Source organism: Bombus vancouverensis, chromosome 5 (assembly GCF_051014615.1).
Source record: "Bombus vancouverensis nearcticus chromosome 5, iyBomVanc1_principal, whole genome shotgun sequence".
Lineage (NCBI taxonomy): Eukaryota > Metazoa > Arthropoda > Insecta > Hymenoptera > Apidae > Bombus > Bombus vancouverensis.
This window is the reverse complement of record NC_134915.1, coordinates 13,375,385-13,403,200: the sequence shown is the minus strand read 5'-3', so window position 1 is coordinate 13,403,200 and position 27,816 is coordinate 13,375,385. Positions and strand designations below refer to the sequence as shown.

The 27,816-nt window shown below is 33.6% G+C and overlaps 1 protein-coding gene across 7 annotated transcripts in view; it reads right to left on the bottom strand.

Annotated features, from left to right (window-relative positions):
- rsh (Rap GTPase activating protein radish) overlaps positions 1-27,493 on the bottom strand; it is a 155,892-nt gene extending 128,399 nt beyond the window's left edge. For 4 of the 7 annotated variants that reach the window (XM_033332926.2, XM_076618472.1, XM_076618473.1 and 1 more), the window contains exon 1: positions 27,433-27,468. The gene's annotated coding sequence lies outside the window, so the exon portion shown is untranslated. Of the gene's footprint in view, positions 1-4,965; positions 5,120-27,432 lie in introns of those variants that run through there. The other 3 variants (XM_033332935.2, XM_033332931.2, XM_076618475.1) reach the window with 3 other exon arrangements.
- Positions 27,494-27,816: the final 323 nt, after the last annotated feature.

Genomic DNA, 27,816 nt, shown 5'->3' with positions numbered 1-27,816 from the left:
ATTGTCAGAACAACATTTATTTAATTACCATTTCATCATCCCATAACAATACTACAACCATTTAACCGATCACATAGAATTTCATTTTATTTCGAAGGAATCGAAACTACTTTTATCTCGAACACTGCATCTCTCTACGATCGATAACCGATGTCCTATAAATTTTATGAAAAGATACAAATATCTCTAAAGCAGCCACAAAATAAACCATCAACTGAACGAAAATGAAACGAAGAACAAAAGAACACTGACAAACGTCCAAAAAGAAGAAGAAAAGAAAAATCTACGCTTTCAAATTTTCTATAAATGCATAAAAGTTCGCAATCTATATTAAATAAATATCGTAATATTTAATACACGAAACAAATCCCATTTTTTCGATCCCATTTTTCAGTTATATTCATAAAAATATGAAACTGCATAAAAATCCACAATTTATTTATCGTTACCATTGTATAGGGTTCTATCAGCAATATCCAACTGCCATTTCACTACCTTGCCATATTTTCAACAGGTACCAAAGGAAAATCGAACTAAAAGAAAAAACAAAGACAGAAAGCATATATATCTCCCGCAGAGAGACACGAACGAGAAAACCACGGAGAAGAGTAGCATAGAGAGGGTGGAAAGTGGATGGGAGCCGCGTCTGTCCAGGGATGATCCCGGCTGTGTCTATTTATACGGGCCAGGGGACCAGCGCAGCTACCTGTTGGCTGGCTGTGCATAGTGGGTAGCAGGGCGCGTTTCACTTCTCTGTATTGTACGATGCTATACAGTATACTACGGACGATAGGCAGGCTAGCTGGGCGCAACAGGGAATGCCTGTATAGCTGCGCGCGTATACAGTATACACATATACAGTATACATACGCAGCAGGCGAAAGCGGATCGACGACGGGTAAAGCTAAAACTGGGTCAGCGGCTGGAGGAAAGTAGGTCGACTCAGAACGCCATGATAAAGCTTGGTCGCCGGTAGACGCGCGGTGTTCTCTTATGGGGGTGCGTCTTACTCACTGAAAATCCATTGCACTTGCGCACACGTCGATCTCGGTTGATTGACGGCTTATTTTATGTTGAAGAAAGTATTATGAGAAGCTTCAGTGAAATGATGGAATGAAATTTTGAATAAATTATCGGTTATTCGAAACACAGTGGAAAGTGAATTAATGGAGTGCCCGAAATGACAAATTTGTAATTTTTTATAAAAAGACTTTATGCTAGGTATGGATTGCTATTAATTTAGATACTTATATACTACAGTCTGAATTATTATTTATTTCAAAAGGTTATATAGTTTAGTCATTTAACATGCTACAGCTTCACTTTTTTTTTTTCTTGACAAATTAAGTGTAACATATTAAATCAAACGGATACATCATTTTGCAGTTAGAATCTCTTCACGCAATTTTCCCGAAACTGTATTTTCAGGAACGACGGCAATTTTTTAAAATTATAGTTACTAATTAGTGAATAATGCGAAACAATCAAATGTAATCATTTACATTTACAGTTAATCCAAGTCAAAGTGAATTTTCCAGTTAATTAAGACTAAAAGCAATCAAGCTCCCAGTTGGTTAAAATTAGGAACAATTTAGATTTCAATTAATCGAAGTCCAGTTTACCAACTTGTACTCAACTTTCCTTAGTAAATCTTCGCGTAACTACCACAGTATTGTACAAAATAATATTCTCTAACTATCCTAACCACTAGTTATTGCTTTTCTAATGATCAAAATGTTCTAAAGCGACCGGAATCGTTTACTCAACGTTGATTTTCCCAGAGACAAATCTTCCACGGAACGCTATTCGCAGACTTTTTACCAACTGATTTCTGCCCTGGGGTGACATTTTCCCGTATGAGGTTCCATTCTCTGTTATTAAACAAGATTCTTTGGCATGGAACGTCACAGGAAACAGTTACAGTTTAATAAGCTTCTCGTGATTTATTAGTCAAACGCTAATCATACGTTTAAAAGTTATACTAAGCTTTAACTGCGAGGGCTTTGATCGGTTAAAAAACGTTAAAGCACAGTCTTTATGAAATATAAATTATATTTTTAAGTGTGTTTGAAGTACGCCTCGTATAAATCAGAAGTTCCATATATTGTAACCTAATTGTGCAATTCATGAATTTAACAATTCATTTCAATAATTTGCGGGTCAAAGATTCAATTCAAAGTAACCTATTAACCCATTTGCTTAAAATCTGGATAAAGGAATTAACTTAAATTGTGAAATCAATTTACAATATACCTAATTTACAACTACCTAATTTACTTGTTTCATTTTATTACAGAGCATAACACAGTTCCCTCGTTTCTTCCCCTACGTTCACCCCTGCTGTACCGATAATCGTTTAAAAATCACCCTATATAATCGTGCATATTTAATCAACCGACCAGAGGCTGGTCGATGTTGCAGCACGACGCCTATTTTAAGATTAATTCTCCGCCGATGAAAATACGCGTGAAGGACGCGTCACGGCCTTTCATCGTTCTAATAAAACGAGACCGGTTCGTTTTTGCCTCGAACAGCTCCTGCACGGATCACCGATGTTTTCTCAACTTCCAGCCGCTGTTACGTGAACAGCCGTGAATAATCATCGAAACAATGCACCCTCTCGAGCGAATGACATCCAGGAAAGAGAAAGAAAGAAAGGATGAAAGATGAGGAGAAAAGTTACGATTCTGTGGTAGATAACGGGTGGAGAAATCGAATTATTAATTAATTATCGAATTACCGATTTCTATAAATTGAAATTCATTGTCCATGCAGAATTTATAAGATGATTAGTAGTTGGCGGATATTAATGAAATTTGTATTTTTATGAACAAACTTAAACGAATCGAATCTAACAAAGATTTGTTTCACCTTGTACGTGCTACGATTACTTTGCTTTAGATATCGTGTATATATATTTCTGCATATTATGCGCGATAATGATGACCATATTATCAAGTAATACGCTTCTTGATACGATCCAGATACAAAATTAAGCGAATATTTTACATGTTACAGTTTAATGCATTTAAAGTTAATATAATAATGCCGATACTAACTACGCAACTATATCGATATTAACCTGATGACGTTCGTGCGCTGTTAGGTTGGTGTCAACCTTAAAATTCATCGAGAACGGGCCGAGCAGCTTGGAAGGCGCGTTAGTTGCAAAATCGATACGCATTCACCGGCTGTGTTTCGTTGCGAGTGGGTTTTATGTCTACATACACCCTAACTTTGCGACATTGAATGTAAAAATAGATGTGGGGCGTATATGCAAAATTCTGGCGTGAATATCGTTAGGAGGGGAAAAATCTGAAGATGGATTATTTGGGGGCTGGGAGGTGGAAAAGTTGCGTTGCGGAATAAAGGTCGTAGAAATGAGAAAATACTAGGGTGTCCTTTTAATCTTCAGGGAATAAGTTTATATACAACATGTATAAAGTATCGGGTATTATTCGAATAAATCCTTTTTTGCATTAAAAATAACAAGTCAAAGTTTGTTCTGCTAATAGCAATAATAATCTTATAATATCAAGTAAAATGTTCATATTTGTAATTTTAATTCCTTATTCATTTATTCGTCGTCTGCTTTACAATTCTATTTATTCTTCTTTTCGAAGCTCGACCTGTTGGAAAATACCAAGTGGGTGTTAGAAATTAATCAAAATGTTTAACGCAGGATAATTTGGTAAGTGCACATCGAAATGCTCTTCATCGAACTTTCGAATCGCAAAATGAATAATTGAAACTGCTCCGTAAATACGCTTGCACAGAAGTGCAGAATCTTAAATAATTTGATAGGTAAAGTTTTCCGTTCAACGGCGAGGAATTTATTAAGACCGTAAAATGCTTGATGAAAGGGAAGTAAGGCGAACAACGAAGCATGGAACTTCAAATTGCAATTTATTATTTATCGTGAAAAGCTTTCGATTTACGATACGATTTCGTATCTTCAATTTATGTGCATCATGATTTCTGCATTTATGGTAAAATAATTCTCTAAGAAGTTGCTAAAGAAAAGGCTCTGATAGAATAAAGCACAGTGATGGACAAAACAAAGTTTCGAATAATACCAGCTTTGTATATTATTGATATAATATCGGTATCATATATGAATATCAGTAATCTTTACATATTTTTGTATCATGTTAGTAATAGTCATCTATTTTATAATATATTATCAGTCATAAGTATTGCGATACATATATATTCGTTACCTTTATTGGAAAACTATATCAAATTTTATTTTACAAACAAAATAGTAAATTCAAAATAAAATAAATAGAAAATAAACACAATGGAAAACATTAAAATTTTTCTATCAGAAAATAACCCAATATAATAAGAAAAAGAAAATACATATATGTATATATGTCATATTTGCTGATAGAAAAATTATGTATATATATATGACTGGTAATGTATATTAGCTTGTTCAGAAAGTTTAGAGCATTTTTTATAACTGCTATGCCCTGTATTAGATCTTACTATATTTGAACCAATTTTATTATTATGTAAATGATAAAGACAACTAAAAAGAAGTATTTCAGAATTGGTTAGAAACTTATAATGGAGGCACCAATGGAAATTCTATTTTATTCACTGAATGTAGTATAATCGTACTACATTTATTCTGATCTTCACAAATCTTATTCAATTGTAAAATATTGTATATTTTAGAGATTCATGAATGCTACTCGAAGTATAATTCGGTACCAAAAAAGACGAAAACTTTTCAAAGGTGGTTATATCATAGTCATTCAAAAATACATACGTGTAAATTATTCATATACTGTGAATTCTATGAGAACACATTATTTTGAAATCTTTCACAGATATCGCTATGAACTTTCTGAACAGTGTAATATTACATCTAATTAATCTTGTCAAACAAATCTCTGGTTCGTGAAACCAGTGGTTTCCAGTGAAACCAGGGTGGTAATGTTATTTCGCATGACTTACTTTTAGAAGACGACATGGAACAGGAAAGAAATTTCACACAGACAGTTGCGGCAGTGTAATGTGTACTTCACTCATTATTTCCACTGCAAATATACTGAGAAGAAAAGAATATTGCACAAAAGCTTGCTTGGAACAAAGTTCGAATTCAGCCTCGGACGCGTTACTGCGCAGCGCAGTTTCTGGCGTCTCAGTGGTGCCAACCTAAAATCGATGGACGAACAACGCTAAGGGCGCTCGATTCAAACGTATTAATGTACAAGCTTACCGAAGTATTCAATTACCTGCAGACGCTTTTTGAGAACGTATTATTTGTATTATACAAAATGTTTTGAAATTTTATTAGCAGTCGGCTATTATGATTATATTGATAAAGTTTGAAACAATATATGTAGAAATTACAAAATATTTAGTACAATTATACAATAGTAATTGTACTTAATATATTAAAATATACATAGTAATGTCACAGGAGATTACAAAAGTATAAGAAAATATAAAAGTATAACAATTATATATCATTTTATCTATTATTTATCCATTATATCATCCACTGCATTTACAAAAAGTATCTTGTAACTTTTACATATATTTTAAGACTGGTTTCAAATTTTTTAATTTCGACAGGTTTGGTTCCAGCTGATTTCAAGTTCTAAGCTCATCTAAGCTCATATTTCTCTAAATCCTTATATTCTATATCCACATAGTAATCTCAGTAGCAATTTCATCCATTTTGATAGGTTTTCAACCAAAAAATTCTAAGCTAACATCTATATAAATTTTAACTCGCATAAATCTTTCTAGTAGTGCATATCCTTTATTCACATATATGTACAATTGTATAACAAAAGATCAACGTTACGAGACCTTCTATCCAACTGAAACAGGCGAAAATCTGTGGTTTAACGAACTTTCGACTCCATGCATCGTATAGACATAGTACATTCACGATTCAGCGACTGTCGATTCGCTGAAGTCGTTCGATATTGTATTTAGCCGAGACAACGGACTAGTCTCCAAGTGTTCGAACACGGGAATGAGAGACCGGAAGTAGCGAAGGAGTGGAAGACTCGACAGGTTGGAGAGTTGGCAGAGCCTACACAATGCGACTATTGTACGCGCAACTCCATTACAGCAAATGTTCTCCTTCGTTGTTACATGGAAACAGAAAATGAAGGCAAGAAGGGAATGAAAAATTCAGGAAAGACTATAAGTGTTACTATCATGCAAAGAAATTCGCTATAGCCCTTGGATGATGCTTAGATACGTGTCGATCTACACAAATTGTTAGATTGTATTATAAGTAAACATTGTATTTCCACACTAACTTTAATTATCGTTTAAAAGTATTACAAAATAATTTCACCTGAAACGTATCCTTTTCCCTATCAAATATAACTTTCCCCATTTACTTGGCAACTTATCAATTCTTAATACGAAATAATTAGATATCTTATTTTGGTAAAAGTAAGTAAAAACCCTAAAATGGTAGCCAAAATCCGAATCTTTTGTACTCTAATGTTCCAAATAAAATTATAATGCTTAAACGTTTCGATAATTTCCTAATGATTTCTCAAGTTTGCATAAATTCCGAGATGCGTGTAGAAACGACAATTTTATAGAAATGAGGAACATGTTCCCCACAAGTAGAAATTATGAAATAGCGAGTGGATCAGGTTTCGATTTGTGCAAATCGAATCTATTCGACAACATTTTTCAACTAACGTATGACGCAAACGATGCCCTCGATACTAAAAGTCGTGCGACATACGCATTTCACGAAGCTTGCAAAGTAATCCGATCGTATGGACATCGATGTGAAACGTTGCCGTGCCGTTTCGACGATTACATTTTACGTAGTGGTACTTGACCCTATTGAGAAAACTGAGAATTCGGGAATCCTCCCTCGAGATGACTGAAGAACTCCCAAATGAAACTTCTTTTCAATGGTAACGTAGAAATTGTACATTACAGTGTCCAATATTGTTAAAATAAACTTGAAGCTTTGAAATTAAAAGCTGTTAATAAATAATTCAAGTAATAATTTTTAAATATTTTTGAAGATAGTGTAGGGAGGGATAGACAGGAATAACAGAGATTATTTCATTTATTAATGATATAATATTAGCGAATTGACAAATAATAAATGCTAAATTATAAACTATTGTTGTATGAAAACGACTTCTCTATAATATCACAATTTTAAGTTAAACAGAACAACAAACTTGTAAATCCACTTGCAGAACTGCTCTTATTTTATTATCAAACTTGTTCCTGTTATACGCTTAGAACTTTGTTGATAGTATTAGTTCAATTGTCCGAAAGCCGAAAGTTGAGTTGGGAAATTAATCAAGAGTCAGGATTAAAACTGAGACCCAAAAATTAGGAATAACAGCATTGAATAGAAGTACAATAGTTGTATCGTTATTCTTCAATATAGTTTCATTATTTCATTTAACATTCCGTGAAACAAAACTCTTTGCAACCCAAGATTTACATATTGTACATTACCTCTGAATATTAAAAGCGAAGTTCAGCATGAAATTTCATTTGAGTTTTCAAATCTAATACACGAAATATTCAACACGACTTTTCTGAAAATAACAAACGCACGTTCAAACAAAAAAGAAACCCTTTAAAGAAGCAAATAAGGGTACGAATGTAGGAGATTATTAATATAAACATTTTATATTTCGTAATACATCAGTCGTATCAAACTCCTTAAAGCCTCTGTTTTCGTGATGGTTGTTCAAGCAGTGACCTCCCTTTCTTCGAGTTTCTGTAATATACGTATGAAAAAGTCGACGTGTCATCCTCACTTATGTTCGTTGGAGGATTTTGAAAAATAAATAGAAGGTATCGTAGCATCGTATGATCGATCGTCACCAAGATCTCACGGGGATAGTATTCCCGTAAGTAAGTTCAATTTTTCCAGGCTTATAATAGCCGGCATCGGTCATAATTTACAAGAATCCCATTGCGAAGGAAAAGACTCTCTCTATATGCGATCTACGCTGCGATCGAATTTAGAAACAGAAGAATTCTGTGAAATAGTTTGTGGAAATTTCGATAAAAGGCTTGTGAATGAAGAAAGAAGAAATTAATGTCTTACTTACGACAGAAATCTTATTCATTGTACCTTGTGTAAAATATACACGCTTATCAGAAAGAATTCGAAACAAGAACTCTTCAATTAAATTTGATAGAATGGAAACTGTGCTAAATTTTTTAATTAATGTTTTAGATATAAACGAACAGTGGAACATTGCTAATGGCTTTCGATGTTGAAGCAACGTTGAAACGAACTTAGGATTGGATCCTAACCAATTGTTTTATTTTACATTTTACAAATCAAACTCTACCTGGCCCAAGCTATCTAAGTGATAACACATATATTCAAAAATGTAAAAACGCGTATATATAAAATAAGTTCTGTATTTCACGATCTGTGTCACAAAATTTCCAATTATAAATTATGTTCTATCAAGCAAATATAGAACGTAACAAATTTCCAAGTAAAGTCCAACCGGTTAATTAGCTCCCACGCGGCCACCATTCGCTCCGCTCTATAACAAACTCGATTGAATCGAATGTGGCTGGCCCCGTGACAAACTGTTTCGCGGCCAGCCACGGAGTCATGCGGAAAATTTTCGCGAGGAAGCCGTCAAAGCGTCCCAGCCAATTCGATACAGCGATTAGAACGCAAATTCATTTCCGCGGCGCGTTATCGAAAACCGATATTTCCTTCTCTTTATGCGGCGACGCTGTGGATTCTTTGCCGATGCGATCTACTCTAAGCCAACGACGTCTCTCCACTACGTTACGTAAAATTTATAGACAACATCTATTTCCATAGAATTTCTTCGTTCCATTTTCGTACAGAGAAGAGCAATTATTTGTAGTACGATGTTGTTCCAATTTTAATCAAGTTTCAGTACGAAAATGCGAGAAAGATTTTAACACATGTGATGCTACCAAAGTAGGGGAAACTGGTACAGGAACTGTACAGCGGAGTAAAATTATGTACATTACGCTTATCTCCAACCAATTAAAGAAAATCGTTCGTCATTTGGCAATCACTTCAGAAGAATATTATAAAACGTGTACACTACAGTGAATTATTATGTTCGACGATTTTCAAAATTATAGTGTATTGTAATATTTTGATGATTAGTAGATAAATTATCGTATCAATACTGTTACGAAAAATATAAAGAAATTATTTACAAGATGCTTGCTATGCGAAGGTAAAAGGATTCTAATATCTTCAGTAAACTCGCAACTTATCAAAAATCTGAAATATCTCACGAAATATTGATCCTTTCAATAATGTAATATTCAAACACTATTTTACGCAGAATACTTGGAAGAATCAATCGATGTACAAAAAATATGCAATTTCGCGTTTAAGAGAAGAGGTATTTTTAATTTGCAGATACACATCGTTGTAATTATGAAATTAGCGGTGAGATCATTCAATTTTTTTCCATTCGATTTTTAATCAAACTCGATTGCAAATTATATTTATTGATTTATACTTATTTGATATTTTATTCTTCAAAACTTGTTCAGAAATAATGCAAAATAATAATAGAAAGTGTTGCGAATGTGAAGTAATTATATAGGAAGCATTAGCGCTACAGGCTATTAATCCTAATTTTCAGAAGACATTAATCGTAAATAAAGGCGAACACCCTTTTCTCGCGTGCGCCACTTCATTGCAGATCGAAACAATTCCCTTGTTAACCTGTATCTGATTTGCGTGCATTTCCATATAAGTGCATAGTTTTGTTTCGTTGAATTGGAATCAGTTGGAGAAGAACACTGGTGTGAATATGCATTACTTCTAATAATATAAATTTATAGAATGTCCTGTTACCAAATTTTACTCGTGTATTTATAATTTTATTTAGAGGTTTCCATAAATCACAGATAATTAAAATGTAGGATAAATGAAGAATTTTAGATAGATGATCATAAATAACAATGTATACTGCATCGAAGACTAATTAATAGAAATTTAGATTAAATCGATTTGATTTTTTTTTCTTTCAAAAAAAAAAATAAAAAAAACAACGCTCGACAGAAATTTTCGGGCAACCTGATACGTTAATATCTGATCCAACGCATTTAATGTGAAAGTTTCGATAAAACTCTGAAATCGAAGCTCAGAAGTTAATTAGAAAAGTAATCTACCCTGTTTCAATAATTATTCAGCGAAAGTTTTATCAGTAATGCAATATATAATACATGTAACTCGAAGCGTGTTACACGAAAGTATATTCAAAAATACATTCTGACCAGCCAAGTTGCAAATATGGGACATCTATCAGATTACATCCTTTAATTTCCTGTCGTGTACATTGTGTTTCGCTCAGTTAGGCATTAGCTTGGCGCGCAAACATTTGTGTTACAAATTTAAATAGTAATTAATCGGAGTGGTTTTTATTTGAAGAAAAATAAAACTGGCTGAAATTTATTGAAAATATAAATTTAAACGTACAGATAAAATCGATTCAGTGACTTGATTTCAAATAAACTTCATATAAAAATTCTTAGATTTCGTCATAAAAAAAAATGTCAAAAAATGACTAAAATGATACCAAATCGCTTACTCGTTTAATTTCGTTTATTACTTATGCGTAGTTCATTTGTTTCGTAATTTAACTTCATTGTTGAAAACTAATATCAAACAAGAGAACACACTCTTTCCCACTAAAAAAAATTAAAGATAAATTAAATAAACGCTCAAAGAAACAAATATCAAACAGTTCACAGTTGCTGTCCTGTGTAAAATTAATCTCAAAAGGTCGTAACCATAAAGAACATAGACGCAAAAACACACAAAATGGACAATTTCATTGGGGAAATTTGCAACAACGCGTATATCTTCCGTTATCTCTTCGCAATAGATCGTTACAAAAATAATTTCACAGAAATCAGACTCGTTATATCAACTTCACAGAGGAAACATTTCTCGTTAACTTCTTTGATATCATAAAATCCGGAGAAATGGCAATGTCATGAAATTTCATCGTAAATATCAAAGGACCGGAGTGAAAAAGCTACAAAGAACGGACGAATTCAGCGAAAATTCATTACTCGGGGCCATAATCTTGTACAGAAGCGTAAGTCTTCCGATATCGGAGTAGAAGTTCCAGTGAATCCTGGTCTTTGTCGAGAAAGAGTGCTCTCGCGTGTTCGTTGATTGGCGTATCGGTAAAAAATCGGTTCCAATCGCCTTTTTCCGTTTCATCGATGAGATTTCCTCTTTCACAGGAAGCTCGTGCACGATCGAACAACGTCCGCGATCTCGATGGTCCTCGGGGATGTTATTAGCAGATTTTATTAGCCATCGATGGCAACAAACTGCTGATTGCCTTTACTGACGACGATCCATTCACGTACAAGGCGGTTTTGGTCCTGATAATTTAACAAAGAAATTTTTCCAACAAAAGCTCATTGGTATCAAACGAAGAATTTACCGATATAAAAGAGAATTGATATTAAAAATTTGTATTATCTTCTCGTAGAAGGCGGATATCATTTTGTATCTTTTAAATAGCACATTATATTTTCCTTGTCATATTCTGAATAATGCGCTATTTAAAAAACATATAGAACGACTCTTGTTTCTTATGAAAAAAATAATACTTCGCAAAATTAATTCGTTTTTACGTCGGCAAATTTTTCATTTGACAGGATATTTTCAATGGGCTCGTTGGGAAAATCTTTTATTCAAACCGCCTCGTATAATATTGTGCTCCACGATAAATTTCCAGGACGAAATTAATATCGCAATCGTGGAATCGTAAAATTGACGAATTTAATTATTTGTAGCAATTATTTGCAGAAATGAACATTTTTATTCGTAGAATTATTTGGAAAGCTAATTATTAAAAATGCAGATTATACGGAGAATGGAGATTTTAGAGACGAATAATTTTTACAAGTCGAAAGTCATCCAGGTGAATAAATTACGTGCCGAGTTGGCAATCCGAATTTTATTCATGAAAAAATTTTGCAACGATGCGCAGATCTGAATTCGTTATAGCAACGTGTAACGTTTGGATAATTCTAATCTAAATGTAATCTTTAATCATACGCCGTATGAATTTGAATAATTAAATTCTACTTTAAATAATTACAAATATAATATTCCTTCCAATGTCATAATAAATGTAAATCGCGTGTCCAATTACAATGCAATTTATCCCGTACCTTTAATCAACGTCACAGATAATCTTATAAGAGATATGTCTTATTCCATCCTTCTGACAAATCAGTGAAAATACTCGTTTCTTCGGTGGATCATTTTACCATCACATCCATAACCTTACGTACCGAGTGCTCGAGCAAAGAACCCCGTGGACATGTTTTCTCTCTCTCAACAGGTGGTAGTCGATTGGAAAGAAACAGAAACAACGTCAGGATTCCCCGGAGATTGAGACAGTAACTATGGCTTATCGATAGTGCGACGATATATCAACCGATGATAAGTTTGATCACGATGGACGAATCAGATATAGGAATTATATACTTTTAACGTTCGCGAAACTTTATCTTCATTAATGGAAAAGAAAAGAGAGGACTATTAGGAGAAAACTCCGTTTTGACGAAGAAAGGGAAAAACAGTGAAATTCTTTCTGATTTCAAATTTTTCAAATTGTTAAGGCGTTGCCAAGCGTTAATTTTAAACCGGCTTCGTCACGCGGACGCGATTTCTCTATATCCGAGTTTTAGATTTTTATACGCATTTTTACTATATTTCGTTTTAGATTTATTCGTAGGCAGAAGAACTGATTTTCTAGGATTAACGAAGAATCCGTAGTTTCTCCTGCACCTCAAAAGCAACTGACGCATTATGAGCTCGTGAAAACTCGGGCTTTAGCTGATGCGAGAAAGCGATGGGTATTGTTTTGGATTTTCCCTAACTTGGATGACGTGTACGTCGCTCCGATACCTCGAAGTAGAGGTATCAATATTCAAGAGATCAATTAATTCGTTGTTGTTCATCGGCAACCAGAAATAGGGTTTTGTGTATCTTGCGCATCAATTAGTGCCAACGGAATGTTACAATGTTTCGTATAACGCGCATGATACGAATATTCATAAAAGGTATCTACGAGTCTACGAATATTTTCGTGAATCTATTTGTGCGTGACATATAATCGATCGCGCGTTTACGATAAAAGAAAAAGAAGTTCGAGGATGAAATTTTCACTTGGCGCACTCCGTGTCGAAATCTATTTACAAACAGTTAAAACCACCTTACGTCCACCTACGTCAGGAAAGGACAATCTCAGAGATAAATGTATCTCCGGGCTGTTTAAACAGAAACTGTTTCCGTTTCTCCTGAAGAAAACAACGGTGAGATGCAAGTAGTTTAATCAATAAATACGGAGGCGGAATGAAGTGGAACAGTTTGAAACGCAGGGAACGAGCCCTGAGGATGTGATTACACATCCAGCCAGACGTGTCGTTGCTACGCGTGATAAGCCCGATGAATAAACGTCTGATCTTAATTATAATGAGCTGGAAATTTCGGCGGCCGATAACGTTCGTCGCATCGCAGCGGCTAATCAGAAATTCAAAGGTTGAATCACCTCCGAAACCGGATAACGAAAACGCTGACGAAGCTCATTATATACCTAGTGATACCGTTAGAGAATCGCGAAACGGATTTGCATCGTGACCGCTGCGCTGCATCGTTATCTTTACATCTACGATCGTAGAATGTCGCGTTCATAACTGAGATGGATTTGATCTATGGTTAAGTTAGATTAGGTTCAGCTTGCGTTCAATCCAAATTGGAAATAACGAAATGAAACATCGTTTGTAAATATTTACGTTGAATTATTTGCCTTACGTTAGTTTTCGTGGAAGTTGGAGGGGAGAGATGGTAATGGATTTTGTTTACAGAAATAGTAAATAAGTAAGTATGGTAGTAGAAATGGAGAATTAATAGGTCGTGGAGAGGATATGCTAATTGACGTTTTACGTGAAATAATTGCGTTGAGATGTCTACGGAGTATTAGAGATGCGAGTATTAGCAAGTAACATGTCATTTGAACAAGCATACATTTTAGTGACGTAGAAATAAGAATCGAAGCATCGCTGATACACCTTTAAATTCTCATTCTAGCACTAATTAATTTAATAAACGAATACAGTAAGAATGATTTGTTGCAAAGTTTTCAAAAAAAAAAGATAATAATTCGTAAAAATCCACGATTATAAAAAACGTGCAGAATAAAAAAATAAATTCTCAAAATTTAAAATATTCTATACATGAATCGTTTCCTCTCAATCGCAGAAGAAGCGAAGAACTGAAAGCTGGATGAAGATAGCACTCTTTTCTTGAAAGGTGGAAGAACAAAAATTTTGGTTGAACAAATGTGATCAAATCGTGGACAAACGAGTGGCATTTTTTTTTTTTGTAAAAATTCGCATTGGGGGTGCCATTTTCGCCCGGCTAGAATCGAAACGTGTGAAAGATATGAGGCTACATAAAAATAGTAACACATAATCGATGGCTTGTGCCCATAAATATGGTTCTCGTGTAAAACGGTGTTTTCTTAACTTCCAGCAAAGTTTCCCCCGAACTTAAACTCTTCTACGCAATTTTCCTGAATTTTATAGGGCACACCTTACCAAGTTAAGTGCCCTTAATGGATGCAATAGTAAGCACTTTACAATCCAACAATTTTGTAGCACATAACGTTTCTGTTTACGACTTTTCCATCCAGTAAAAAGAAAATTGAATTGCTCGTGCTACAATTAATTTTCAAATTGAAGAACAACAGTAGAACGCACGTCAAACAGCGTGTAAAAAATTTAATCGAATAGTAATTAGTACGAAACGATCGAGACAAAGTAATTTCGATGTTAGTTGGCGTGCAATTAAGTAGGTTGCTTAAAAATTTAATTAAACGAGACACTTCGACTAACTATAAATTAAACACGCTGCCTCATTCACTTTGTTAAAGCCAAGCCTGGATAATTACACAAAATCCTTCCCTTTCGCACGACTTTCGTTGCAATTAACCCAGATGAAACAAATCTTGGTTGTGAAGTACAAGTATTTTTCTCACACAGTTTTTAATCGCCTTCGTGCGTGGAATATACCGAACGCTGAAGAAATAAAAGTGGAAAAATCCAAAGGTGGATTTGTAGTAATCAAAAACTGAACAAAGGCTAACCCTTAACTATATAGCATTTATCGCTGAGGCATGGCTGAAGTTTCGTTTTATTAACAATCTAACGAGAAATTCCAGTGAGCAAAGAAATCATAAAGGTGTAAATCAAGACTTAAATGATTTATGATTCATGTTACGTTTTTATGGTTTAGGAAATATTATAAATTTTGTGTAACAATTAATTGGGAATATCGTTTCATGGAAAATAACATTGGACGATTTTAACAATTTTAAAAAATTCAACTCTGTATATTTTATAAGAAATATGAAAAAGTCTCAAGAAAAACTCATCACAGAATATGAATACCAAAAGTGTAGAAAAGATGTAATTTACATTCAAGACCTAGAAAGAGTTTAATTTTCACAAAGCTCGTGTGCAAATGTTGAGTTACACAATGCATGTGCAAGATTAAAATGTATGGCATTTCCTCTTTGATTAGAACTAACAAATATGTAGAAGAATAGAAGCAATATGAAAACCTATTTTCAGGATATTCATTCTTTTCATAAGTTCGAAGTTAAATAGCCTATTACGAAAGTTTCTTTCATTTCAAGAGAATTTTTACTATATCCATGAGAAGTAACATAAGAGAAACTGAATTTCAAATTGTATCGCATTTTCCTGGAATTTTAATAAGAATTTATCTACTGTGAAAATATTTCTGTAACTTAATAAGCTTAAATTAATTAGTTACAATGTATATTTCATTGAACATACTGCAGTTGAAAACAAATAAAATAAACGTGCTGCTATATACATTATTCAAGTTCCAATTGTAAAGTTCCGGCCAATGGAAAGTATGAAATTGGTAGAATTTAATATACCACGAATTTCACGAAATCTTTAATCGTTATTAAATATTCACTGATAGAATATTAATCGTATAAGAAAACACAACATTCCTATTGCTTTATATTACGTGAAACGCGCATCTGTGAAAATTCATATTCATGTACAGAATATGAGATTTACAAAATTTTTAAACCTTTCATACAAAATTCAAAATTGAATCTACACATTCTAACAAAATGTCGCGTTTATATTGAAAAAGAAAAAGAGAAAAAGAGGAAAGTTCGGGAAAAAAGTTCCTACCTTTCAAAAGTGGAGACCGTTTCAAAACTGTATCGTGTTGTTAGTTTCGAATTTAATCGATCGAGTGATATCGCGTTTCCCAACCGCGGCATCAACGTTCTTGCCGGTAAAAGCATCTCGTGTTCTCTCTAACTAATTGAATCTGCCGCGTTTTCCTCGATAAAACACGCGTCTGTCCCATCTCACGAATCATCGCCACGTGTACGCTCCCGAATTCTCAAATTTCGACGACGAACAAAAGAGAAAAAAAAAATTGGAAAGTTTCGAACACGAAATAGAGGTAAACTGAAAGTGGAACGAAGATTTATCGTAACTTCTTACGTCTATCGTACTGCAGATACAATTGCAAAATAAAACGCAACGCAGATTGCTTCAAACTATACTTGAGAATGTGTGAAAAGAATTTATATGGTTTAAAAATTTACAATTTATGTTTTTAAATCTTACAAATATACATATAAGGTTTTTATACTTATTTTTGCACATAATTTTGTATACGTAATTTTTTTTAAATAACTGATTTGCTACATATATCAGTCGTTAATATAATATTGAAAACATTGTCCAAATGCATGAATTCGAGATGAAAAAAGAATTATGAAAATGCATGAAAAGATATATCTTATAAGTAAAATTTGTTCTCATTTTAATATCATCTTTTTGCAAACATTAGATAATAGAATATTAAGGGAACAAAAATAGGATGATGGACAAAATTATCACCTATATGCATATATTCTACGAATGAAACAGATGACCCTAAATTATCAGAGTTAATCGACGAACAGATCTAGATATCAATTAACTCCAATTAGTTGAATTAGCATCGAAGACTAATTAAGGACCACTGGAACAGGTTATTCCGCGTCGCGTTATTAATTAAATCATGTCACGTGGAACGAATGTTTTGCTACTAGAAAATGAAATTGCTTGATCGGTTCGCAATCAATTGGATTCGATAAATTGAATAAACAAATTGTTGTATATGTAGAAGCCTGGAATAGATTTGTTGGTGATATAATTATATCATTTTCCAATATAAACGAACGGTATTAGCGTAAAGAAAAATAACATTAGAATAAAATTGGAATGAAAAGAGTATGATATCGTAAAATTGGATTAATTACCTATAAAATCTAAGAATTATAGACAAACATTGTCCCTAAGATTTTTTTTAAAAGGCAATCTTCTTTATAACAAAGAATCGAAAACATTAAATAGAAATTCAAATCACGACTTCAAAATACACTCACACGAATCGCCCAAGCTAATTAGCCTTAAAGATGTACCATACCATCAAACAGATGTGCAATACCATCAAACAGATTTATATTCAAAGGAGTTACCAAGGTCGATCATTCGATCCAGCGATAATAATTAAATGCTTCATCTTGATGCAGATTAAAGCTTTCACGCTTCAACGTTTAGCACGAATTTCCATCGACTATGTAAATTCGTATCTTCGTACAAATTTCCTGCTCTTATTTGCTTTCATTGCTATCGTAAGCTAGATGAAAAAGAAGAAACAGAGTTAATAAATAATTTCTTCCAATGAGGTCATCCATGATTGAAATGGCTTTCAAGAGGAATTAAGAGAAAAATCGTTATATACCACGGGGGAGAGGAGCAAGAATTAAAATCTCATTCGATTTTTTAACGAAACAAAACTTCAATATCGTCTGGTAGAAGAGAAGTGCTTATTTAATTTTGTACCGATCACAATATGATAAAGTTATTGAGCAAGCAGATATCGAGAGGAGCGTCTGAAGAGGTAAGATTATGTTAACGTGAAGGAAGAATTATCTGTGCCTCGATCAAAAGGATCCATTCAGAGGCTCGATGAATTCATCTTCGCAATTGTAACGCGTTTATTTTGTATTTGCAACTTCAAAAATAATACAACTCGTAAGGCAAAGGTACAAATTACGCGGACCTTACGAATTCTCTTATTCCTAACCTATCAAAAAATAACATTGGATTTTTCGTATTTTAATCGCGAAAGATACTTACATCCATGTATTGGGTTGACAACTCAGTGATTGCGGATTTTGTCAATACCACCTAATGACAAAATCCGCAATCATTTAGTTACCAACCCAATATATGTTCAACAGCCGTAAACATTGGTATAAAAATTGCCACGATCATTTCCTACGAAGTCTACAGATTGAAAGAGAAAGCTGAGCAAAAAATAAAACGAATATTCCACATTAAAGCACTAAGTGGAAAAGCAAAGCAATAAAGGGATTAATAGCTAACAGTTGCGAAGTTACAACACGAGTCGGTTGGAAAGTGAAAAAGACGAGGTGTACAATCTGGCTGGTTATTCGATTTCAACATGGTTGCTCCTTTTTTTCGATACTTTGACCATCGTTAATTAACGGTACCATGGGAGATCGTTAAGTGAATTACTGGCAGAAATGCGATTTAACGACGATAGTATCGGGTTCTCAACAGAAATTAACGATCGACCAATGAACGTGGGAGATGATTCTTAACGACGTGTCGACGATGAAATCGACTACGGGAAAGAATCTCGGACGAAGGAAATCTCATTTCGATCGCATTTCATCGCGTTTCTGCTTAATTTCTGGTCGCTTCAGCAGTTTTCAAACACGATGATGTAGCAATCGGCTGAAAACAGAAAGAATCCAATACTACGAGGATAGAAAATTTAGAGATCCAACACGAAAGGAACACGATGTAATAATTTTAGAAAAGAATTTTAAGGAAAATAATCTTACTTAAATCATTTGCTATTAAATTGTTATTGTTACCAAAGATTAAATTTGATAGTAAACAGCAAACATTATTAAACCTTTAATCTTATATGAGAGATTCAAGATAATGATATAAATCATTAAACCTTTAATTTGATATTGATAATTGAAAACCGATAAGGATAAAGATAAATTTTGATAAAAAAAAATCTGTATGTTTCCAAATATTAAAATACGTCAGTATACATATTCAGGAGAATTTGGAAATTCGTATGGAGATTTTCGAAACAAATACAAACCTCGAATATCGTTTCCTTGTGAGAATTACGCTTATAGCACCGTTTTCCACTGAATTCCTCGATTAAAACGATCTTAAACGGTAGCACCATCCGATTTTTATTATTAAAGCGAGTAAGAGTATTTCTATGTGCATGTAGAATCGAACAAGGTGTAACCAGGTGGCGCGTTAATTAGAACGAGCTCTACTTTGAATCTCAAACGACGATGTGTATCATTAACGATATACCTTTTAATGCTTGCACGATTTGTTTCAATTGTTCGTTGAAGAAGCCAATTAACGACGAGTGTTACAACACCAGGCAACATCTCCTTTCTTTCTATCGAGAAATAGAAATTCAGATAAAATTTTAACAATTGATATCGTTGGTAATACGTGAATCGTTGATAAAGAAATAATTATTTTCTTAATCATTCATTCTAAATTCTTCGTTATTTTATTATACTATCAAAGAATTAAGAATCGTCTTGGTTTTTTCCAGTGAAATAAGTGGAGCAGACAGAATCAAGCAATAATGGTCACAGTATCTTTAAGTGACCGTGACCGTAGTAAATGCTTCGAAAAATTCTTCCGATTCTTCTTAGAAAAACTGTCGCTAAAAACAGATGGTCTGATACCTTCAATTCGAAGAAACAGATTTTTATAAATATAATTAAAAGGGATAGAACCTAAGTAGAAATTTGTTTCGCCTGCTAAGTTTTCTACCAAGTGTTATACTTTGAATATTTTATATATTCTTGCATATTATGTAGATTCTATATATTTTTACGCGTTTAAATTTCTTCTAAATACAGAAAAATCCGCAGTATAGTAATCGTTATATCATCAGGAAGAAGAAGAAACCTATGAATCTACTAATCACACTCCATGTCAAAATTACCCTAATTATACGGTAGATAAAGTCGTCGACGTGGATTCATACGACTCTCTTAGTTTTCATCTCGCAGAGTTGCTTTTATCGGGCCGGATTTAAAACAGATTTCGTTCGCGGAAAAGAGGCGAAAAGCGATCGATCGACGTACGGAAGAAGCCGCGGCAAAAGGAGATCTGGCAAATTACCATATGCATTCGAGGTCTCCAATCACAGGCTACGTGATTACTCCGGAAGGAAAAAGTTCCATTCCGTGGTTGCCCGCGAAATTGCTCGATCGGAATCCTCTCCACAATTTTTCCGACATGCACAATTTCAACGACTCAGACATATTCTAATTTTCGCGAACGTATTCGTTTCAATAATCCTGTTCAGACGAGCCAAATCGCTTAAAGTCAACCTTATGTTCATAGTAAGCATTTGTATTTGATATTCTTCGCACGAATTTCTCTATTCCGATGCAATAATTCGTTTCTCAATTAGTAAATTATCAAGATTTAATAAGAAAAGTCTCGTTTAATGAGAACTGCCTCGTACAACTTTTCATCTCTTTCTCTATGCTAAATTCAAATATTGGCTACATTTTTCAATTTATGAAATAAATGTCGTTTCCTAACAACAAAACCTAGGCCTGTGATACGATAGAGTTGTAATAATGAAGTGACCTCAAATGAGACAGTGTATTACATTCGTGGTGCAAGTCAACTCAATTGAATTAAGCAGCTATTCACTTCCAGACATTAAATTGAAGTAGGGAAATTGTGATAAGAAATCATATGCACGCATATCAGGAAACAATTATAATAGTATTTCAAAACATGATAAATCAAATTTGATGTGACGAAACAACATGTAATGAGATGAAGAAATTAAGAAAAATTGGTATCGACCAGTTCAGCTTCTGAAAGACTCGTGTAATCTTGTCACACGAATATGAATATGAAGCAAAAATTCCAAAATGTTCATCCTTTGTATCTTACTGATCCGCTGTGACAGGGAATGTCTCACCAAAGAAACTAAGACAAGTATCTAGCAAATTATTCCTTGAATACTTGAATGAACAAGGAACCAACAGGTTTTCCTCCACCTTTCTTCTTCTCCGCCAACGCGTCGAACTTAAGGACTCGACCGATCGATCGAAAAACTTTGACCCAGTTACGTGTTTCACCCTCCGGAACAATGAGTGAAAAAGTCGGCCTGAACGTCGACCCTGCCACCGTCTACTAGGAATCCTGCATTGTTTAACACTGAGGAGGAACGAAACGAAGTCACAGAAACGAAAGCAACGACGAAACAGTGGCGAAATATGTTCAGAATCAAAGCGTGTTCTCGACCGCTTTTCAGCGAACAATAGACCTACTCATGGAGCACGGGCACCTGTTTACGATACCTGCGTACGACGTAACTTTGCTCTCACAAGTTGAATTTAGCTCGTCCCACCAGATAGAAAGCGCTGCACCCTATATTCGGAGTTTATGTGGGCTGGCCTGAGAGTAAGAGCAAAACTGGAGGCTATTAGTTTGATTTCTGACTACATTATAGAGGTGGAAAGAAATGGTGAAACGCGTTGTTGATAGAATCTGTGATGTGAGCATAAGATTCTTTTTATTTCACCTATTTCTTATTCCTTTTTTATCCGCTTAATGCGCATGTTTATGATATGTGGGAACATGAATTATTTCTGATTTATTTGATTATTTTAGCCATTGATCTTTATAGATTTTAGCTACGATATTTTACAAACTAAAATATCTATGTATCTTCTAAAAAATATATTATACTATACCTACTTGCATTGTTGATTGTCTTTTACTGTAAAGGAAATTTATTTTCATCGCTTCTATTAATAAATCGAGGAGAAATTTACGTTTTAAGAAATTAATTCAAATAATTTTAATTGAAGACTATTAAATATCTGATGGCATTATAAAGGTGGAAGAGGCTGCTGAAACCTATTGCTACTCGCTGTATTAATAAAATTTAGGATGTGATTCTACGATCTTTTTCTATTTAACCTACTTTCATTTTTTTTTTTTAATTGAAATAATTTTAATTGAAGGCTACATCAGTTCGATTTCTGTCGACGTTACGAAAATGGAAGAGGCTAGTGAAGCCTATTGACGATCAAATTTAGCGTGTAATTATACGATCTTATTATTTTATCTATGTTTATTTCCTCTCTATCTTCTTCCTTTCTAAAAACGAATTTAATTGAGATCTATTGCTTCTAACGTGAATTTTTTACTGAGAACTCTGTTATGTCTGATCGTCGACACGATCCTGAAATGTCCTAAATGAGAAATTCACTCCCTTGATTTCTCTTGAAAAGGATAGAATATATTGGTTATAACTTTGACGGGGCACGTTATTGTCACACATATACACACATAAAGTAGTATTTGTGCACAGTTGTTTGTTGTGGTTTACATCCATAAAAAAAGGGCAGGGGACGGTTAGTGCTGTCAGGACAACACACGATTCACGTGTACGCAACACCTTGGCAAAAAGTAGTTTCCAGGCACAGAAGTGTGTGTGGAAACACTTTTCGAGGCTCAATTCAAAAAATATTTGTATTTCATATCGCTAGAGAATAATTTCCAGTATTAATACAATTTCATATAACTCTGAGATAAGAATTTTCATATTAAAAAATTGGTAATTTATGATAAGATTGTAAGAAGTAACTTTTTATAGTATTAATTCTATGTAGTGACGATGTATTTCTTTTTTGAAGCTGATAATTTGTTTATGATTCTTGTGTATAATTTATTTTATTCCGGATTAATTCTAATTGGATAAATTTGAAATTGCAAAATTAAATTTTATACTTAATCAAAATTAATTTGGATAATATTAGTAAATAATACTTTTAGATTATAGTTAAATTAAAAAGCAATATTTTTGAGTGACATTTGCACTAAAAAGCAACATTTTTGGACGACAATATTTCATGAAACTGACTCGTTTATATCGTCATCTCTCTGAAATTTTTATTCCGAGTACTTGTTAATTCACTAGAAATACGATACAGCTATTTGATGACATTAAAATCAGCTTCTATTCGATCATTTAAATAAAAGTTGTAATGAAACTATACTTAGGTTAACTGAAAGGTTAGGGAAGTAGAAAGTTTTTCAACGCACGAATAGGCACGAAGTAGGAATGAACGAACAACATGGCAATTTCATTTGCTCAAACGCGATGCATGTATAAGCAAACGCTTTTCACCCTAAATTTTCTTTATCGATTTATTATTGCGCTTCGACAATTTTCCTAGGACGTTCAAGTTCGATTTTATTTAGTTTTATAATATTTTGAATTACCGTGCGGTCGAGATGTTTCAATAAAGAAAATTTTTAAGATGAAAGTTAAAATAAAATAAAGCAAAAATTAGAAAAATACTTAAATACTTAAATAAATAAGGAAAACAATTTAAAAAAATATAAACTTATTGAAAAACTTACATTTAAATAACATTCTTCTCAGATCCAATTATGTATTTTGAAACAAAAGTCTTGAATCACACTACGATAGACTTTCACATTTTTTATCATTGAACGATACCCGCTACAACTTCTCTAAGAGCGGAACCCTCTTGAAATATATCATTAGTAAAAGTCTATAAGTTACAAGTTACGAGTTATTAATATTAATAGAGTCTCCATTATATAAAATGAAGTAACGAAGTAAATCATTCATTCGACTATCCGGTTTGACGTAAATTTGCAAAATTATGAAAGAGAAATATAACCTTCATCTTGTCACTTGCCAATTCACTAACATTGTTAGTTCGTAATCTATCGCGCAAGAGGGCTCAGCGATCACTTATTCTCCTCCAATATGACATCATAACTAGTCCTGTCGTGTCAAGTCCTGACCTGAAGTGCTCCAGCCATTATAAATATTATCATAATTTCGCTCTCAAATAACACGTGGCATTAAGTGTTTCAATAATCTTCTATTATATAATCTACGAATCCAAGTTTCAGTTGTTTATTGAAATATTTTGCAAGTGTTTCAATAATATTCAATTAATTTAGAACCTATAGTTATAACCTATAAACTCAAATGTCTCTAAATTGTTTATTGAAATATCCCACAACCTCGTCGTACAAAACACGCATTTCACCGTACAAAATAATATTTAACGCAACAAAATCTCAACGCAAACACAAAAAAACGACATGCTACATGTAAATAGTTACATACATATTAGGTATATCATGTTACTTCTCACAATCTTAATCAACACAAAAATAACACGAACGTGATCTTCACCTGTGTGGATTCTACGTTTCAAGCAATTTGAAACCTCGAAGACAATTGTATACAAACAGTTCTTGAATCGAACCGCGAATGTCATGGTCGAGAAATCTCGTGGAAGACGAGGGCTGGGCACACGAGGCAGTGTTTGCATTTTGTATTGTGCAAAAGCAAACAAAGGATCAAACGGTGACACTGTCGTTTATAATCTCGTTCTGCTAACCGCATTTCCTCGGATCGTTTAAAAACAGCTACGGGAATGGTTGGTAAAGCATCGTTTCCCGATATCGTCGAAAGAACTGTTCCATGTTGGAGGACCTTAATTTCGAATAATTGCGGAAATTCTCCTCCGTTCGCTGAAAAATTCGTTTTCGATTAAACGTGCCGCGTTCCGCGTTCCGCGTTTCGCACGCGCGAAAACTCTTTGAAAGCACTTCTCTCTGAAAACGTTCTCGGTATGGATTAATTTTGAAAAATTGTGAAAAAGTGGTGAAATACAGAAAAGTTAAATTGAAGAATTTTTCATATGGATGGATTCGGCTTGGCTGGCAAAGATTTTTTGAATTTACAAGTCTTCAGGTATGACGCACATATTTTTTATTTATTTTTGTATTTTTGTGTTTGTACGATATACGCTGTTATTAAAAATTTGGGATTATTTATCTTACAAGAGGCGAATTTAGATTGTCAAAGGGAAATTTTAATAATAAAGGGACCCAAATTTTTAGTAGAAAAATAGTGCATGTGTTTGGACTTTTAATATTTTAAATTGTCAAGTAATTAAGTTGCGATAATATTTAAGATTGACAATGAGAAACACATATAAGTTAAAAATGGATTTAGCGATGGAGAGATTTACTCTCTCAATGTATTCCTCTCTTTTCTTTGATTAACAATTAATGTCAGTTAATTTGTTACAAAATTAATAGCAACAGCTTATAAAATGTATTGCATTCTATGTGATTACGTTCAGTTGTTTATATTATATTAAAAGTTCGATTAATTTTATTTCTCGTATAAATCTCAATAAATCATGGATCTTTTCTCGTTCCGGGAGATAATAAATGTATTACGATCGATATAAAGTTATAATCTCGGCTATCGGGTGCTTATAAAAAGAGAAAGTGCTTCCGTATCATTAGCCGGTTACTCGAAATGATTTAATAATAGCACGAAGGGAATCGATCAAAACGTGAACCTACAGAAGTTTCACTACGATGCTACTATGTAATGTATAAGAAAAATTACATCGTTTAAATCTCCGACGAAATATATATTTTTTCAGAGGTAAAAATATCTTTTATCAAATTATGTGGTTGATTTGCCAGAAGAGTAACGGTACTACGTAAAGTAAATTCTTCAAGAGATTAATTTAAAATAGAAAATAATTTTACAATCTAGTTAATATTCTTTGAATTGTATGTTCTTGTAAAACTTTCTGTTTAGATACATTACAATAAAATATTGTTTATACATATCTCCTCCATATACTTTACGTCATTCTTGTTTAATATCTATAGCATTTTCTCGTATTATTGTCAGTCAGTATAGTTATTACATAATTGAATTGAAATAAATTATATTTTTATAATTTATCTAATTAAAGAAATACAGAAATTTTAAAAGGCGTTCACTCTTTTATCAAACTGACGATATAGTGGAAATAAAGCTTCATCTATTCTTCAAAATAAAGAGGACATGCGGTTAAAATGCAATTTTTGGCTAGTTTCTCAAGATACATCCGAAAAATTTTAAATAAGATCCATTCGAGATCTTCAAAATTTTGCACGATGTAGGTTTTAGCAATATCAAGAAAAAAAGAAGACCAAGAATAGTCGAATAGCGAAGGAATTAATCCTGATTCCGTGGCCCATGGTTTATCCATGCGGTTTAACGTGATTTCACCCCCGTCGTTCCACGAGATCCTCCGCGGAAACATTCAGAAAAACGTACGACGAAGTGTGAAGAGCCGCGCCGCTGAATCAACTCTTAAACCGATCTACCACTCGGTGAATAATTCGATCCTTAATCGAGGAAATCGGACGATTAACTATTTTAAGAACGCTTCACATGCATCCTTCCAAGGATAAGAACTTTTGAAATTTATTCATCGTCAAATATTTGCTATGTCTCACGACTGGAATTTTCTTAAAGATTTCTCGAAAAATTCTCAAAGTCCTCTGATTATCTTTAGCAAAAACTGTGGTAATATGTAATATCAGCGACTTAAAAGAATTTGTAATAGTTATGAATTACAGAAATCTTACAATTGTTATTATGAATCAAGAGATTTGGAAATTTCTTTAAATAATTATCAAGAAATGTATAAGAAGTCGAAAGTATATTATCAGTAATTTAATAAAAAGTTCAAAGAATGTTTATTAATAATGTGCAATTTAATTTCGATTCAGAAAATTCTTTGTTATCTCTGGTAATCTTTGCAAAAGCAATAACAGGAAAGAATAACAGGAAAAAAGAATTTAATTACGGATCAAAGAAATCTTGCACTTGTTATGACCGAAACAATCTTAAAGAATCCTTTGGTTACCAACAACTATATAATTTCACGTTATTATGTATATTCCAAAGAAGACTTATTTACAGTTCGAAGAACCTTGTAGTTGACAAGAATGTGCAATTTAAATATGGGTCAAAGAAATCTTACAATTGTTGTGACCCACGATATTTTAATGAACTCTTTAGTTATCGTGTATATAGATAAGTATACATATAATTCTACATTATTATACACCAAAGAAAATACATATCTAGTCCAAAGAATCTTCCACTTATCAATAATATATAAATTCACGTATTGTGTAATACATAACTTTACGTTTTATATAATCTGCAACTGTTATCTTACCCGTAATACGAAAGAAAAAAAAAGGTGGAGGAAAAAGACCGTGGATGAATCTGTTAATATCACGTACCCAGTGAGTCCGGTTTAAGAGTGGACGAAGGACACGGCACAGAAAGACAGAGAGAGAATGTGTGATCAGCCAGGGTGAAGGAGATTTACTCACGATTATGTTGCACGTTTCGTTGATGCGGCAGGACTGTCGTCGAGGGTGGAAAAGCACGTCGGACCGGTCGCGAATGAGGCTCTCTCCTCTCCCGACGCGCATCGCGCAGACGTGCCTCTCCAACCCCCTCTGCATTTACGTGTACACACGATAAACGCGGCGAGTAGAAGGAAGATCGCTCAGCGGTTTTCTCGGGGCTGATATAGCGGGACAGAACAACCGAAGGAACGTCAAGGGATCGTATCGCGAATATACTTGATCAAACATACACGTGCAACTCCGCGAAATATTCTCGAGCGCAGAAAAAGCGCAAAAGACCTGCCAGCTTGAATACTCAATTTTCTTTTTTAACTCGTTTAGGGTTTAATATTATGACTCGACGGT